This window comes from Hordeum vulgare, chromosome 5H (genome assembly GCF_904849725.1).
Source record: "Hordeum vulgare subsp. vulgare chromosome 5H, MorexV3_pseudomolecules_assembly, whole genome shotgun sequence".
Lineage (NCBI taxonomy): Eukaryota > Viridiplantae > Streptophyta > Magnoliopsida > Poales > Poaceae > Hordeum > Hordeum vulgare.
Window position 1 is genome coordinate 75,102,600 of NC_058522.1, and position 19,104 is coordinate 75,121,703.

At 43.9% G+C, this 19,104-nt stretch overlaps 1 pseudogene; it reads right to left on the bottom strand.

Moving 5' to 3' along the window:
* LOC123396346 overlaps nt 1-15,083 on the bottom strand; it is a 114,209-nt pseudogene extending 99,126 nt beyond the window's left edge.
* Nucleotides 15,084-19,104: the final 4,021 nt, after the last annotated feature.

Genomic DNA, 19,104 nt, shown 5'->3' on the forward strand with positions numbered 1-19,104 from the left:
CTTTACTCGTTCCGTAATACAAGATCCCGCAACTTACATTAAGTCACATTGCTTGCAAGGCTTGTGTGTGATGTTGTATTACCGAGTGGGCCCCGAGATACCTCTCCGTCACATGGAGTGACAAATCCCAGTCTTGATCCATACTAACTCAACGAACACCTTCGGAGATACCTGTAGAGCATCTTTATAGTCACCCAGTTACGTTGCGACGTTTGATACACACCAAATATTCCTCCAGTGTTAGTGAGTTATATGATCTCATGGTCATAGGAACAAATACTTGACACGCAGAAAACAGTAGCAACAAAATGACACGATCAACATGCTACGTCTATTAGTTTGGGTCTAGTCCATCACATGATTCTCCTAATGATGTGATCCCGTTATCAAGTGACAACACTTGCCTATGGTCAGAAACCTTGACCATCTTTGATCAACGAGCTAGTCAACTAGAGGCTTACTAGGGACAGTGTTTTGTCTATGTATCCACACAAGTATTGTGTTTCCAATCAATACAATTTTAGCATGGATAATAAGCAATTATCATGAACAAAGAAATAAAATAATATGTAATTTATTATTGCCTCTAGGGCATATTTCCAACAGTCTCCCACTTGCACTAGAGTCAATAATCTAGTTCTCATCACCATGTGATTTCAACGAATCCAACACCCATACAGTTATGGGGTCTAATCACGTCTTGCTCGTGAGAGAGGTTTTAGTCAACGGTTCTGGAACTTTCAGATCCGTGCGTTCTTTACAAATCTTTATGTCATCTTATAGATGTTGCTACTACATGCTATTCGGAAATGCTCCAAATATCTACTCTACTATACGAATCCGTTTCACTACTCATAGTTATTCGGAGAAGTGTCAAAGCTTGCCTCGACGTAACCCTTTACGACAAACTCTTTAACCACCTCCATAATCGAGAAAAATTTCTTAGTCCATTTACTTACTAAGGATAACTTTGACCGCTGCTAGTGATTCAATCATGGATCACTCTCTGTACCTCTCAACAGACTTTGAGTCAAGGCACACATCAGGTGCGGTACTCAGCATGGCATACTTTAGAGTCTACGGCTAAGTCATAGAAGACGACCTTCGTCTATTCTCTTTATTCTGCCGTGGTCAGGTTTTGAGTTTTACTCAAATTTACACCTTACAACGCAACCAAGAACTCCTTCTTTGCTGATCTATTTTGAACTCTTTCAAAAATTTGTCAAGGCATGCATCTTGTTGAAACTTCCATTAAGCTCTTTTGATCTATCTCCATAGATCTTTGATGCTCAACGTTCAAGTAGCTCAATCCAGGTATTCCTTTGAAAACTCCTTTCAAACAACCTTGTATGCTTTACAGAAATTCTACATTATTTCTGATCCACAATATGTCAACCACATATACTTATCAGAAATTCTATAGTGCTCCCACTCACTTCTTTGGAAATACAAGTTTCTCATAAACCTTGTACAAACCCAAAATCCTTGATCATCTCATCAAAGTGTATATTCCAACTCCGAGATGCTTGCACCAGTGCATTTAAGGATCGCTGGAGCTTGCATACTTGGTAGTATCTTTAGGACCGACAAAACCTCATGGTCGTATCTCATACAATGTTTGCTCAAGGAAACTGTCGAGGAAACAATGTTTTGACATCCTACATGCAATATTTCATAAATAATGCAGCAACTACTAACATAATTCTAACAGACTTTTAGCATCGCTACGAGTGAGAAAGTCTCATCATAGTCACTATTTGATCTTGTTGGAAACATCTTTGCGACAAGTCGAGCTTTTCTTAATAGTGACTTATCACTATCATCATCTGTCTTCCTTTTAAAGATCCATCTTTACTCAATAGTCCTATGACCATCAAGTAGTTCTTCCAAAGTCTACACTTTGTTTTCATACATGGATCCTCTCTCGGATTTCATGGCTTCCAGCCATTTGTCGGAATCTGGGCCCACCATTGCTTTCTCCATAACTCGTAGGTTCACTGTTGCTCAACAACATGACATCCAAGACATGGTTACCGTACCACTCTGCAGTAGTATGCGACCTTGTCAACCGACGAGGCTTGTAGTAACTTGATCCGATGCTCGATGATCACCATCATCAGTTTTCACTTCAATTGGTGTAGGCGCTCAGGAACAACTTCCTACGCCCTGCTACACACTGGTTGAAGTGATGGTTCAATAACCTCATCAAGTTCTACCACCCTCCCACTCAATTCTTTTGAGAGAAACCTTTCCTCGAGAAAGGATCCGTTTTAGAAACAAACACTTTGCTTTCCGATCTGAGATAGGAGATGTACCCAACTGTTTTGGATATCCTATCAAGATGCATTTATCCGCTTTTGGTTCGAGCTTATCAGACTGAAACTTTTTCACATAAGTGTCGATACTCCAAACTTTCAAGAAACGACAGTTTAGATTTCTCTAAACCTCAGTCTATACTGTGTCATCTCAACGGAAATACGTGGTGCCCTATTTAAAGTGAATGCGGTTGTCTCTAATGCATAACCCATAAACGATAGTGGTAATTCGATAAGAGACATCATAGCATGCACCATACCAAATAGTGCGTGGCTATGACGTTCAGACACATCATCACACTATGATGTTCCAGGTGGCATGAACAGCGAAACAATTTCCACATTGTCTTAACTGCGTACCAAAACTCGTAACTCGGATATTCATTTCTATGATCATATCGTAGACAGTTTATCCTCTCGTTACAACGAACTTCACTCTGAAACAGAATTGAACCTTTCAGTATTTCAGACTTGTGATTCATTAAGTAAATACTCTTGTATCTACTCGAATCGTCATTGACGTAAGAACATAATGATATTCACTGCGTGGCTCAACACCCATTGCACTGCATACATCAAAATGTATCACTTCCAACAAGTTACTATATTGTTTCATCTCAATGAAAACAAGGTCTTGCTCATGTGGTATGATTTGCATGTCACTAGTGATTCAAAATCAAGTGACTACAAAGATCCATCAGCATGGAGCCTCTTCATGCAATTTATAACAACATGACTCAAGCGGCAGTGCCACAAGTAAGTGGTACTATCATCATTACCTCGTGTCTTTTGGCACCAATATCATGAACATGTGTAACACTACGATCGAGATTCAATAAACCATTGAAGGTGATTATTCAAGAAAATAGAGTAACCATTATTCTCTTTAAATGAATAATCGTATTGCAATAAACACGATCCAATCATGTTCATGCTTAACGCGAGCACCAAATAACAATTATTTAGGTTTAACACCAATCCCGATGGTAGAGGGAGCGTGCGACATTTGATCATATCAACCTTGGAAACACTTCCAACACGTATCGTCACCTCGCCTTCAGCTAGTCTCCGTTTATGCCGTAGCTTTCATTTCGTGTTACTAATCACTTAGCAACCGAACCGGTATCCAATACCCTCATGCTACTAGGAGTACTAGTAAAGTACACATCAACATCATGTATATCAAATATACTTCTTTTGACTTTTGCCAGCCTTCTTATCTAACAAGTATCTAGAGTTGCTCCGCCTCAGTGACTGTTCCCCTCATTACAGAGCACTTAGTCTCGGGTTTGGGTTTAATCTTGGGTCTCTTCATTAGTGCAACAACTGTCTTGCCGTTTCACGAAGTATCCCTTCTAGCCCTTGCCTTTCTTGAAACATAGTGGTTTTACAAACCATCAACTATTGATGCTCCTTTTTGATTTCTACTTTCGCAGTGTCAAACATCGTGAATCGCTCAAGAATCATTGTATCTATCCTTGATATGTTATAGTTCATCACGAAGCTCTCACAGCTTGTGGCAGTGACTTTGGAGAACCATCACTATCTCATCTGGAAGATTAACTCCCACTTGATTCAAGTGATTGTCGTACTCAGACAATTTGAGCACACGCTCAACGATTTAGCTTTTCTCCTTTACTTTGTGGACAAAGAATCTTGTTGGAGGTCTCGTACTCTTAATAAGGGCATAGGCATTAAATCACAATTTCATCTCTTTGGAACATCACTTATGTTCCGTGATGTTTCAAAACGTTTTCGACACCTTGCTTCTAAGCCATTAAGTATTTTGCACTGAACTATCGTGTAGTCATCAGAAACGTGTATGTCGGATGTTCACAGCATCCACAGACGACGCTCGAGGTGCAGCACACCGAGTGGTGCATTAAGGACAGAAGCCTTCTGCGCAGCAACGAGGACAATCCTCGGTTTTACAGACTCAGTCTGCAAAGTTTGCTACTATCAACTTTCAACTAAATTTTCTCTAGGAACATATAAAAACAGTAGAGCTATAGCGCAAGCTACATTGTAATTCGCAAAGACCATTAGACTATGTTCATGAAAATTAGTTCAAATAATCATATTACTTAAGAACTCCCACTCAAAAAGTACATCTCTCTAGTCATTTGAGTGGTACATGATCCAAATCCACTATCTCAAGTCCGATCATCACGTGAGTCGAGAATAGTTTCAGTGGTAAGCATCTCTATGCTAATCATATCAACTATACGATTCATGCTCGAACTTTCGGTCTCATGTGTTCTGAGGCCATGTCTGCACATGCTAGGCTCGTCAAGCTTAACCCGAGTGTTCTGCGTGTGCAACTGTTTTGCACCCGTTGTATGTGAACGTTGAGTCTATCACACCCGATCATCACGTGGTGTCTCGAAACGAAGAACTGTCGCAACAGTGCACAGTCAGGGAGAACACAATTTCGTCTTGAAATTTTGGTGAGAGATCACCTCATAATGCTACCGTCGTTCTAAGCAAGATAAGGTGCAAAAAGGATTAACATCACATGCAATTCATAAGTGACATGATATGGCCATCATCATGCGCTTCTTGATCTCCATCACCAAAGCACCGACACGATCTTCTTGTCACCGGCGTCACACCATGATCTCCATCAACGTGTCGCCATCGGGGTTGTCATGCTACTCATGCTATTACTACTAAAGCTACGTCCTAGCAATATAGTAAACGCATCTGCAAGCACAAACGTTAGTTTAAAGACAACCCTATGGCTCCTGCCGGTTGTCGTACCATCGACGTGCAAGTCAATATTAACTGTTACAACATGATCATCTCATACATCCAATATATCACATCACATCGTTGGCCATATCACATCACAAGCATACCCTGCAAAAACAAGTTAGGCGTCCTCTAATTTTGTTGTTGCATGTTTTACGTGGTGACCATGGGTATCTAGTAGGATCGCATCTTACTTACGCAAACACCACAATGGAGATATATGAATTGCTATTTAACCTCATCCAAGGACCTCCTCGGTCAATTCCGATTCAACTAAAGTTGGAGAAACTGATACCCGCCAGTCATCTTTGAGAAACGGAGTTACTCGTAGCGATGAAACCAGTCTCTCGTAAGCCTACGAGTAATGTCGGTCCGAGCTGCTTCGATCCAACAATACCGTGGAATCAAGAAAAAACTAAGGAGGGCAGCAAAACGCACATCACCGCCCACAAAAACATTTGTGTTCTACTCGAGAAGACATCTACGCATGAACCTGGCTCTGATACCACTGTTGGGGAACGTCGCATGGGAAACAAAAATTTTCCTACGCGCACGAAGACCTATCATGGTGATGTCCATCTACGAGAGGGGATGAGTGATCTACATACCCTTGTAGACCGTACAGCAGAAGCGTTAGTGAACGCCGTTGATGTAGTGCAACGTCCTCACGTCCCTTGATCCGCCCCGCGAACTATCCCGCGATCAGCCCCACGATCTAGTGCCGAACGGACGACACCTCCGCGTTCAGCACACGTACAAATCGACGATGATCTCGGCCTTCTTGATCCAGCAAGAGAGACGGAGAGGTAGAAGAGTTCTCCGGCAGCGTGACGGCGCTCCGGAGGTTGGTGATGATCTCCTCTCAGCAGGGCTCCGCCCGAGCTCCGTAGAAATGCGATCTAGAGGAAAAACCGTGGAGGTATGTGGTCGGGCTGCCGTGGAAAAGTCGTCTCAAATCAGCCCTAAAACCTCCGTATATATAGGTGGGAGAGGGGGGACCTTGCCTTGGGGCTCAAGGAGCCCCAAGGGGGTCGACCGAACCAAAGGGGGGAAGGACTCCCCCCCAAACCGAGTCCTACTTGGTTTGGTGGGTGGAGTCCTTCTTTCCTTTCCCACCTCCTCCTTTTCTTTTTTTTTCTTTTCTCTTTGATTTTTCTTCCAATGCGCATAGGGCCCTTTTGGGCTGTCCCACCAGCCCACTAAGGGCTGATGCGCCACCCTCAAGGCCTATGGGCTTCCCCGGGGTGGGTTCCCCCCCCCCCCTCCCCCCCCCCCCGGTGAACTCCGGGAACCCATTCGTCATTCCCGGTACATTCCCGGTAACTCCGAAAACCTTCCGTTAATCAAATGAGGTCATCCTATATATCAATCTTCGTTTCCGGACCATTCCGGAAACCCTTGTGAGGTCCGTGATCTCATCCGGGACTCCGAACAACATTCGGTAACCAACCATATAACTCAAATACGCATAAAACAACGTCGAACCTTAAGTGTGCAGACCCTGCGGGTTTGAGAACTATGTAGACATGACCCGAGAGACTCCTCGGTCAATATCCAATAGCTGGACCTGGATACCCATATTGGATCCTACATATTCTACGAAGATCTTATCGTTTGAACCTCAGTGCCAAGGATTCATATAATCCCGTATGTCATTCCCTTTGTCCTTCGGTATGTTACTTGCCCGAGATTCGATCGTCAGTATCCGCATACCTATTTTAATCTCGTTTACCGGCTAGTCTCTTTACTCGTTCCGTAATACAAGATCCCGCAACTTACATTAAGTCATATTGCTTGCAAGGCTTGTGTGTGATGTTGTATTACCGAGTGGGCCCCGAGATACCTCTCCGTCACATGGAGTGACAAATCCCAGTCTTGATCCATACTAACTCAACGAACACCTTCGGAGATACCTGTAGAGCATCTTTATAGTCACCCAGTTACGTTGCGACGTTTGATACACACAAAGTATTCCTCCGGTGTTAGTGAGTTATATGATCTCATGGTTATAGGAACAAATACTTGACACGCAGAAAACAGTAGCAACAAAATGACACGATCAACATGCTACGTCTATTAGTTTGGGTCTAGTCCATCACATGATTCTCCTAATGATGTGATCCCGTTATCAAGTGACAACACTTGCCTATGGTCAGGAAACCTTGACCATCTTTGATCAACGAGCTAGTCAACTAGAGGCTTACTAGGGACAGTGTTTTGTCTATGTATCCACACAAGTATTGTGTTTCCAATCAATACAATTATAGCATGGATAATAAACGAGTATCATGAACAAAGAAATATAATAATAACTAATATATTATGGCCTCTAGGGCATATTTCCAACACGAACAACATTCGGTAACCAACCATATAACTCAAATACGCATAAAACAACGTCGAACCTTAAGTGTGCAGACCCTGCGGATTCGAGAACTATGTAGACATGACCCGAGAGACTCCTCGGTCAATATCCAATAGCGGGACCTGGATGCCCATATTGGATCCTACATATTCTACGAAGATCTTATCGTTTGAACCTCAGTGCCAAGGACTCATATAATCCCGTATGTCATTCCCTTTGTCCTTCGATATGTTACTTGCCCGAGATTCGATCGTCAGTATCCGCATACCTATTTCAATCTCGTTTACCGGCAAGTCTCTTTACTCGTTCCGTAATACAAGATCCTGCAACTTACACTAAGTCACATTGCTTGCAAGGCTTATGTGTGATGTTGTATTACCGAGTGGGCCCCGAGATACCTCTCCGTCACACGGAGTGACAAATCCCAGTCTTGATCCATACTAACTCAACGGACACCTTCGGAGATACGTGTAGAGCATCTTTATAGCCACCCAGTTACGTTGTGACGTTTGATACACACAAAGTATTCCTCCGGTGTCAGTGAGTTATATGATCTCATGGTCATAGGAATAAATACTTGACACGCAGAAAACAGTAGCAACAAAATGACACGATCAACATGCTACATATATTAGTTTGGGTCTTAGTCCATCACATGATTCTCCTAATGATGTGATCCCGTTATCAAGTGACAACACTTGCCCATGGTCAGGAAACCTTGACCATCTTTGATCAACGAGCTAGTCAACTAGAGGCTTACTAGGGACGGTGTTTTGTCTATGTATCCACACATGCAGTGTGTTTCCAATCAATACAATTATAGCATGGATAATAAACGATTATCATGAACAAAGAAATATAATAATAACTAATTTCTTATTGCCTCTAGGGCATATTTCCAACATTTAGCTCCAATAAGAGGAGAAGAAATAGGAAAAATGAAAAGAAAGAAGAAGAAGAAGAAGAAGAGAAGAAGGAGAAGGAGGAGAAGGAGGAGGAGGAGGAGGAGGAGGAGAAGGAGGAGAAGGAGGAGAAGGCCAAGGACCTTCTAGTCCTTCTCCTTGATTTCTTCTTCTTCTCCTCCTCCTCCTCTTTCTTCTCCTCTTTCATATTATCCTTGCTTTAATTTCCCCAACAATGACATAATTAGTCCATTTATCTCCAAAATACCATAATAAGCTCAAAATGGCATAAGAACCTTGGTTAGCTCATTAATATTATATACTTAGCTTGTTTTCCTCTCAAATGGGATAATTAGCCCATTTAGCTCAAAAGGAGGAGGAGGAGGAGGAGGAGAAGGCCAAGGACCTTCAATCCTTCTCCTACTCCTCCTTCTTCTTGATTTCCTCTAAAATGGGATAATTAGCCCATTTAGCTCAAAAAAATACATAATTAGGTAATTTAGCTCCAACAAGAGGAGAAGAGGAGAAGAAATAGGCAAAATGAACAGAAAGAAGAAGAAGAAGAATAAGAGAAGAAGGAGAAGGAGGAGGAGGAGAAGGCCAAGGACCTTCTATCCATCTCCTCCTCCTCCTTCTCCTCCTCCTCCTCCTTCTTCTTGATTTCTTCTTCTTCTCCTCCTCCTCCTATTTCTTCTCCTCTTTCATCTTATCCTTGCTTTAATTAACCCAACAATGACATAATTAGCCCATTTAGCTCCAAAATACCATAATAAGCTCAAAATGGCACAATAACCTTGGTTAGCTCATGAATATTATATACTTAGCTTGTTTTCCTCTAAAATGACATAATTTGAACATTTAGCTCAAAAAAGACATAATTAGGTAATTTAGCTCCAACAAAAGGAGAAGAGTAGAAGAAATAGGCAAAATGAAAAGATAGAAGAAGAAGAAGAGAAGAAGGAGAAGGAGGAGGAGGAGGAGGAGGAGAAGGCCAAGGACCTTCTAGTCCTTCTCCTCCTCCTCCTTCTCCTCCTCCTCCTCCTTCTTCTTGATTTCTTCTTCTTCTCCTCCTCCTCCTCTTTCTTCTCCTCTTTCATATTATCCTTGCTTTAATTAACCCAACAATGACATAATTAGCCCATTTAGCTCCAAAATACCATAATAAGCTCAAAATGGCATAAGAACCTTGGTTAGCTCATGAATATTATATACTTAGCTTGTTTTCCTCTAAAATGACATAATTAGCCCATTTAGATCAAAAAGAAGGAGAAGGAAGAAGAAGAAGAAGAAGAGAAGAAGAAGAGAAGGAGAAGGAGAAGAAGAAGAAAGAGGAGGAGAAGAAGAGAAGAAGAAGGAGAAGGAGGAGAAGAAGGAGAAGGAGCCCTCCTTCTTCTCCTTCTTCTTCTCTCCTTCTTCTCCTCCTTCTTCTCCTTCTTCTCCTTCTTCTTTTCTCTTCTTCTCCTCCTCCTTCTCCTTCTCCTTCCCCTTCCCCTCCTCCTCCTCCTCCTCCTTCTTATTTTTCTTCTCCTTGTTCTCTTCTTGCTTCTTCTCTTTCTTCTTCAGTTTGTCTTATTTGTCATATATATGTTGTTGTTCTTCTTCTTCTGACTTTCTTATTCCCATTTTGCAGATTGGATGTACTACATGCTTGGAAGCTGGCATTGCAGTGCTTTAGTTTCCGTTTTTATTTGAGTTGATGAACAATGTGGAACTATATGTATATGTATATATGGATGAACAATATATGTGCAACTATATGTATGTATATATGGATGAAACTTTGTATGTGTTGGTTCTTTTGATATATGGGATGTACGTTGATGAACAAATGGCATTGATGAGCTTTATATGTATATCATATATGTGTTGTGACCTATTTATCATATATGTGCTATGAATTATATGTATATGTGCTGTGAAATAGAAAAAATAAACAAAAATGTGACAATATAGGCTCTTTGCCGTCTGCAAGTTGACGGCAAAGGCCTTTGCCGTCAGTTGACCGATGGCAAAGGTGCCACATGGCGCCCAGCTGTGCAACCTGGGCAGTAGCAGCTGGCCATATAGTCTCTTTGCCGTCAGCCTCCAGGGGGCAGACGACAAAGAAGAGGGAACAGAGGAGGAGGCAGACGACAAAGAGTGGAGAGAGGGGGGAGGGGAGGACCCGGCAGATGACAAAGATGGACGTGGAGGCAGAGGGCAAAGATGGAGGGGGAGGGGAGGGGAGGAGAAGGCAGACGGCAAAGATGGACGGGGAGGCAGACGGCAAAGATTAACGGGGAGGCAGACGGCAAAGGCTCCGTTAACCCCTAACGGAGGCAACGCGTGTCGGCTGCCGTCTCAAGAGCTTTGTCGACAGCTCCTGAGGAAAGCTGACGGCAAAGAGCTTTGCCGTCCGCCTTGCGCGGGCAGACGGCAAAGAAGGTCCTATGCCGTCGTAGGCTGACGCAGAAATTTTGCCGGCCGTGACAATCTTTGTCGTCTGTGGTATTGTCTTTGCCGTCAGGGATATTGTCTTTGCCGTCTGTGATGGCAGACGGCAAAGAAGGTGATTCCTGTAGTGAACGCTACTGTTAAAGGAGGCCCAACAAGCTGCGCAGATCGTAACGTTAGTAGAAACGCGCGCTTGTGTAAAGCACTACTGATAAATTGAATAGCAGTAGCGTTTTCCTTAAACGAGCGCTGCTGACACATATATCTTATCCACCTTATCCACCCGGCTGCCCCTCCTACTCCCCTCTCCACTCCAATTCACTCTCCCCCAGCACCCCCCATCGTCGTCCGTCGCCGCCATTCCCGTCGCGCGTCATCCGCCGCCGCCGCCGTTCCCGTCGCCCATCGTCCGCCGTTCCTGTCGCTCGCCGCTCGCCGCCGTTGCTCCTAGTTCTCCTCCTCCCTCCTCCCTCCTCTTCCTCTCTCCTCTATTCTCTCGTTCGAGTTCATCAATGTCGTTCTTGTATATGTGAAATCAGTATCTTTTTCCTTTCAACTTTTTGTATGCGAAATATGCTTCACTTTTGTGCTGCCCTTAGTTATATGAACTTAATCCTGTTAGAAATGCTATTGATATGAACTTGTAGCATATTGATATGACCCTAGGTATATGAACTTAATGCTATTAGATATGCTAGGTATATGAACTTAATCCTAGTAGTTAAGGTTTTTCCTAGTAGTTAGGGTTAGGCTTGAAAGATGATATATTTTATATGAGGTGGAACTTAATCCTATTAGATATGCTGTTGATATGAACTTGTAGCATATAAATATACAACAATTTATTTTTGATAATTATACAGAAAATATTCTTAATCCTATTACAAGAATATACCAACGTCAATATAAGTATAATAGAAATATAAGTATAATGAGGATCACAACAACTGTCTTTTAGTGGTTATTCTTCGTATATTTCCTTGTGCTACATTATATTTCAATATAAGTATAATGTAGTTTTTTTACTATTTTTAGTAAGTGTTTATTAGAAATAGTTTATTTAGTAAGTGTTTCATAGAAATAGTTTAATCGGTGAGGGAGTGTCCACCATATATGAGAGAAGAAGAATGCCGACTGTTGTCGTGGGGTCGCTTCTCCTTCTTCTCCTTGTGCTAGGTATTTTTTATGCCCTAGGGGAAGTAGGAGTAGCGACCATCATCGACGGTCGAAAAATTGGTGAGGGAGTGTCCACCATATATGAGAGAAGAAGAATGTCGACTGTTGTTGTGGTGGTCGCTTCTCCTCATTCTCCTTGTGCTAGATATTTGTTATGCACTAGGGGAAGTACGAGTAGTGACCATCATCGATGGTCAAAAAATCGTTGAGGGAGTGTCCACCATACATGAGAGAAGAGTGTCCATCATATCTCATTTATTTAAGTTCCTCAACCATATTTATTAAGTAATTTATGTCGTTTATTTAAAAATATTTGACAACTAATTTCTATTGACAACTTATTTTCATCCCCTCTCGGCGATTCTCATTCTCCTAGAGTTAGCATCGCCGCCTCCGGCCACCTCCGACATCGCCAGTGGCCACCTCCGACGTTGCCCCTGGCCACCTCCGACCCTGCCCCCGCTCGGTACTACCAAGCTCTCACTCCCCTCTAGTTCATACTACCTCAAACTTGCAAACATCCACAATCATATTTGGTTAATTTGTCATATGATGTTGTCATGAGCGTCGATCCACTGAACATGAGCTAATTAGTTTTTTTCATATGAACTTGGTTAATTTGTCATATGATGTTGCCATGTTCTCTTGAGATAGCCTATGTAATATTTGGTTAATTTTTCATATGATGTTGCCATGTCATATTTGGTTGAAACATTATACAATAAGAAAATTTTCTTAGAGGAATTTGTCTCGACGTCGACGATGCCCATCCCACATCCTCATCATCGACTCGCTGGCGACCACCTACTTGATAGGCGCCAGGATGTGCGGGACTGGGCTCCACAGGGCTGGCACTGGGAGGTGCTACCTTCCGGGGGACGCACCCTGGTGCGGAATCCGGGTCTTATCGTTGACCCGGAGCATCTTTGGTGGCGGTCGCGTGGGCCATTATCGGTGACGAGGGAGCCGGCCCCCACGGAGGTGGTACGTCCACTACTAAGAAAAGTCCTGCTAGTGGCGCACCTATTTTGGCTACTAATGGCGCACTATAGGTGCGCCACTAGCATCACGCCATTAGATTTTTTTACTAATGGCGCACCAGGCAGTGCGCCATTAGTATAACTTATGGTGCGCCATTAGTATCTGGTATACTAATGGCGCACCCAGAAGTGCGCCATTAGTATAGCTCATGGTGCGCCATTAGTATCTGATATACTAATGGCGCACCAGGGAAGTGCTCCATTAGTATAACTCATGGTGCGCCACTAGTATGCCTCCCAGGGCCATATTTACCCATGTGCTCTAGCTTACTAATGGCGCACTAGTTGACGATGCGCCACTAGTGTGCTTTTGCAGTGCGCCACTAAAGTGCTGAGTGGTGCGCCAGTAGTATGAATATTAGGTATTTATTTTATTTTTCTGATATTTGCACAGATTACAAAACATATTATTGCACAGAATATAGAGAGCACAACATATAAACAACAGATTTATCGAATACAATAGAAGATTAGTCTCCGAATACAATTCATCTTATTAGTCTCCGAATTTAAAATACCGAACAAAGTTAGAACATTACAAGTCTCGAGACCGCGAGTAGCGAGTTTGTCTTCACATTACAAGTCGATATCGATCATCTAAACTACCATCACATAGAAGAGAGCTGCGGTCATCACGAGAAAGACATGCCAAATTATCTAAAGTACAACATCATTGACACCAAGCATGTTACTGAAGCCGTGCCTGGAGAATCACATTCACGTCCTTTGCCTACTACCCCTGTCCTCGTCTTCTTCCACCTGTTGTGGAAAGGTGAGGAACAAATTATGCTCCGACAGGAATTTGTGCTAGTTCAAATTAGCGTACGACACAATGAAATCACTTTGAAATAAAAACTAACAATGTGAAACAAATGCATATTTTGGGAGAACCTCTACAATAACGAAATCATCCAAAGAGCTTTCATAAAGAAAAAAGCATAATTACTGATCCCCCTTAGGCCACTACTACTTTATGTGTTGGACATCAAATCGTACGTGACAACTGACAAGACAGTAAGATGTGTTCGATTTTATCAATACACGCTTCTCTTTTCCAGCGAACTTTGGCAGATATTCTGATTAGCGTCTCTTTTCCAGCGAGCTGCCCTTTCAATTTCTTATCACGCAGAGCCTGCAACAAAATCGCATTGAAACAAAAAAAATGCCAATACACGCTTTTCAATCAGCAGAAATAGGAAAGCAATGAGCGCTGGACTCAACGAGTACACTTGTAGGTCCTGGAGCATCTTCGTCTTGAGGGTGATATTTTCTCTTCTAACCTGTTGTATGAACCCACAATTGAGGACAATGAGTAAAAAATTGTACTGACAACTTTTCATTCTGATAGCTAAAAGAGACGCTTGAGAGTAAAATTTTAGTAGAAGTATTACCCTCTTAGCAAGGTTGTGGCTGTCGGTGGCCTGGCCTCTCCTGGCCCGGACGTGGACGTAGTCCCTGGGCGGCTCGTCCGCCGCCGGCTGCTTGGACTTGGAGCCCTTGCCCTTGGCCTGCTTCCGGCCCCTCTCCCCGCCGGCCGTCCCGTCGCTGGCCGTGGCCGCCTCCTCCTCCGCCTTGGGCCTCACCGTCTCGTCCTCAATTTTTCATTTCTTCGAGTCCGGCCCCGTCGCCTCCCCCATCTGCAAACCAAATTCCAGCGTCACCTTCAGGTAGAACCTTAACCAACCAACAAGCTAATGCAAGGCAGAATTTTCTCAACAACCGAAAGAAAAAAAAAGTCCATGGAAACGGAGCACACCTTGGCGAAGGTAGCCGCGGCCCCCTTGCCCTTGGCGGTGCCCGCGACGGGCGCCTTCCGCTTCTTGGCATTCGCGCCGTACGCCCACGCCGGGTCGGAGACGGAGGAGCCCTCCCGGGACGCGGCGGCGAGCTCCCCGCCGCCCCCCTCCGCGGGCCCGAACTGGCCGCCGTTTCCGAAGTCGTGCATCCCGGCCGCCCGGTCCCCGAACATGGCGGTGAGCCCGGCGGCGCCCGCACCGCCGGCGCCGCAGAGCGTCTCGAAGAAGCTGGTGTTGAGGGCCAGCACACCCAAGTCGAGTCCCGCGGTGCTCGCGAGCAGGTTGGAGACGTAGTCGCCGTCCATCTCCCTGGCCGGCCGACCGATGGAGGAGTAGAGGAGAAGATGAGGACGAGAGGAACTGGTCGACCTGCGCGACCGGATCGTCGGCCTGCTGCTGCTGCTGTGCGTCCGGCTGGTGGTCGTCGGCGAGGTCGGGCGAGGAGGAGACCCTGCGCGCCGAGGAGTTGGACGAGGAGGAGGAGGAGAGGAGCATGGAGACCCTGGCGGCGGTGGTGGTTCGGGCCTGGGGCGGGAGGATTAGGACGAGAGACGGCTTGCTAGGTTTGGGGTCGTGGGTGGCAGGGAGATATATTTTTTTACAAAACTACTAATGGCGCACCACCAGCTGGTGCGCCATTACTAACCAGGGTTACTAATGGCGCACCAGCTAGTGGTGCGCCATTAGTAGTTTTGCAAAAAAAAACAATTATAGTAGTGGCGCACCACCAACAGATGCGCCATTAGTAACCCTGGTTACTAATGGCGCGCCAGCTCTGGTGCGCCATTAGTAGTTTTGCCAAAAAAAAATTATAGTAGTGGCGCACCACTAACAGATGCGCCATTAGTAACCCTGGTTACTAATGGCGCACCAGCTGGTGGTGCGCCATTAGTAGTTTTGCAAAAAAAAAATAGTAGTGGCGCACCGAGTGTGTGGTGCGCCATTAGTGTCCATCACACTAATGGCACACCTACACATGGTGCGCCACTACTATATAGTAGTGGCGCACGACTTGTCTGGTGAGCCATTAGTGTCTATATCATCTATAGCCCTTTTCCTAGTAGTGGTCGTCATGTCAGGGAGGAGGACGAGCACGTCTATCGCTACATTGCTGCGTTCGATGTCAGGTTCTCCAATACTTGGAAGGTTCTCCACGGACATCAGCCGAGCTATGATCCGGTGAGGGTTCCTTATCTTCGGGTTGCCACCGCGTGCACCGTGAGGTGTCAACTGGATTTTTATTAGTGATATTGTTATATGAGTATGAGTTATATGGGTATGAGCTATATGAGTATGAGTTATATGGGTATGAGCTATATGAGTATGACTTATATGAGTTAGATGAATATGAGTTATATGAGTATGAGTTATATGAGTATGAGCTATATGAGTATGAGTTGTATGAGTATGAGTTATATGAATATGAGTTATATGAGTTGTCAAATGCGTATGAGTTATATGACTTAAATGAGTATGAGCTACTGATAATCCGATCCCCATGTTGTTGATATAGATGATGATGATGCAAATATTGTAGATGATGATGATGATGCTAAATACGTAGAGCTTGAAAATATTCTGTATATTCTGAATACTACTAATATTGTCGATGACGATGCATTGTGAATATTCTGAATATTGCTAATATTGTCGATGAAGATGATGCATTCTGATCATGCAAATCTGTGAAAGCAGTAAAATTTAGCAGTAGCGCTTGGAAATATTAGCAGTAGCATGGCTTAGCAGCATCACTTTCTATGCGCAAGCGCTACTTCTAATACTACTTACCATTATCGTTGCCCGAACCAGCGCTACTACTAGTGTTTAGCTGTAGCGCGATAGCAGTAGCGCTTGGACCAGCGCTACTGCTACGCATATTTCCAGCGCTACTACTAGGGTTTTCCCTAGTAGTGAATGACAATGTGATGTAACTAAACCGTGGTCCTGAACTAGCGTGCCTTATCACTATTGTCTTTCTGTGGCAAAACTTTGAAATTATGTGATGTAACGAAACCATGGTCTTGAACTAGCGTAGATCGCTCAAGTTAATTAGTTTGGGTATGAGGAACTTCGTCATTTATGTTTACTATTGGTTATTTTTATTTTTCTCATCATGCCTCTTTGTTTTCTTAAGTACATTATCTTGCACATTATCATTCAAATCAACAACTCACGATGCAGGTACCTAGATCAGTGATGGTGAAGGACTACTACGTCTTGTACGTTGGGAGGGTTCCAGGAGTCTACGACCACTGGCCAGCCACTCAGGCCCAGGTGCATAGGTACCCGGGTGCTACCCAAAGAGGGTTCGACACCAGAGCCGAAGCGGAAAGTACTTACTTGAGGTGGACACGCCAGCATGAGCAGGGGCGGGACCGCCGGTACTACATAGTCGCGCTCTTCCTCATGTTGATCGCTCTTCTCTTCTACATCATGTTGTAGATAGAGATGATAAAACTTGTGGGTGTGCCATGACCATGCAGTAGCACTTATTCGACACATGACATGATCGCACTTATGTATCGCTATTTTTCGAGATTATGTGATGATATTTTGTGTTGAATGATGATGATTATGATGGTATGACGACACTATTATATGTCTATGATATGTGAGAATGGTGTATGTTTAATATGATGTGATGAAACTATTGTATAGAATCTGTATAAATATATCACAAATACGTAGAGGGTGCAAAGCTGTGAAAGCAGTAAAAGTTAGTAGTAGCGCTGGTAAATACTGGTCTACCTTTACCTTTACAACTGGTCTACCTTTACCCCTTCTCCATTCATGTTCACCCAACTACACCGAAACAAAGGGACCTTAAAAGTAGGTCCATAGTCAAGTTCCCATATCTCCTCTATGTAACCGTAGTATGCATCATAGCGGACACCACTGTTTTGGTTGGTGCTCTTTTTATCTTGGGCGGTCGTGTAAAATGTATTCCCTTTTATGTCGTACCCTTGGAAATGTAATACAGTCGAAGAAGGTGACGTGGCCAACATGTAGAGTTGATCTCCAACAGTGTTGTCATTCATGAGACGTGCTCGCAACCAACTGCCGAAAGTATCCATGTGTTTTTTATCAATCCAGGAGTCAGCCTTCCCTGAGAACTCGGAGCGTACAAAATTCTTGTGTTCCTCGATATACGAAGCCACAAAGGTTTAACATTTTAGAGCTGTGTAGTGTGCTTGAGTGAAAGAATGTCGGTCCCTACATATCGCTGCTTTCTTTCCTAGCATGCCTTTCCACTCAGTGTCCCCTCATGCCGTGATTCAGGAACACCAATCGGCTTAAGGTCGGGTAGAAAGTCAACACAGAACCCAATGACCTCCTCTGTTCCATAGCCCTTGCAGATGCTTCCTTCTGTCCTAGCATAGTTATGAACATATTTCTTTAAGACTCCCATGAACCTCTCGAAGGGGAACATATTGTGCAGAAATACAGGACCGAGAATGGAAATCTAGTCGACTAGGTGAACCAGGAGATGAGTCATAGTATTGAAGAAGGACGGGGGGGGGGGGGGGGAATATCAAATCAAAACTAACAAGACATTGGACCACATCCCTATGTAGCCTTTCCAAACGTTCTCGATCGATTACCGTCTGAGATATTGCATTGAGGAATGCACATAGCTTCACAATGGGTAATCGAACATTTTCCGGTAGAAGCCCCGTCAATACAACCGGAAGCAACTGCGTCATAATCATGTAGTAATCATGAGACTTCAGGTTCTAATTTTTTTTCTCTGCCATCTTTATTATTCCCTTTATATTAGACGAGAAGCTAGCAGGGACCTTCATACTGCTCAGGCATTCAAAAAAACATTTCCTTCTCTGCTTTGGTAAGAGCGTAGCTGCTTAAGTATTGACGCCCTTTATCAGTCTTCCTGTCGTATGAGTCTTTCATACGCTGCACCTCCTCCCGTGCTTCTGGTGTATATTTTGTCTTCCCATACACGCCCAAGAAGCCTAGCAGGTTCACGCAAAGATTCTTCGTCACGTGCATCACGTCGATTGAAGACCGGAACTCTAGGTGTTCCCAATAGGGTAGATCGCAAAATGAAGGTTTGTTTTTCCACATGGGCACGTGTACTGTAACGTCGTCTTTCAGAACAGATTGACAGCCTGGACCCTTTCCAAAGATTGCTATTTGATCCAAATCCTTGACCATAGCCAATAACTCATCACTAGTAGGGAGGTTAGGCTTCTTTCGGTGAGCTGCCTCACCGTTGAAATGCTTGCCTTTCTTTCTTATGGGATGATTGGTCGGAAGAAATTGACGACATCCTAGGTAGACAACCTTCTTAGATTTTTCCAAATATGT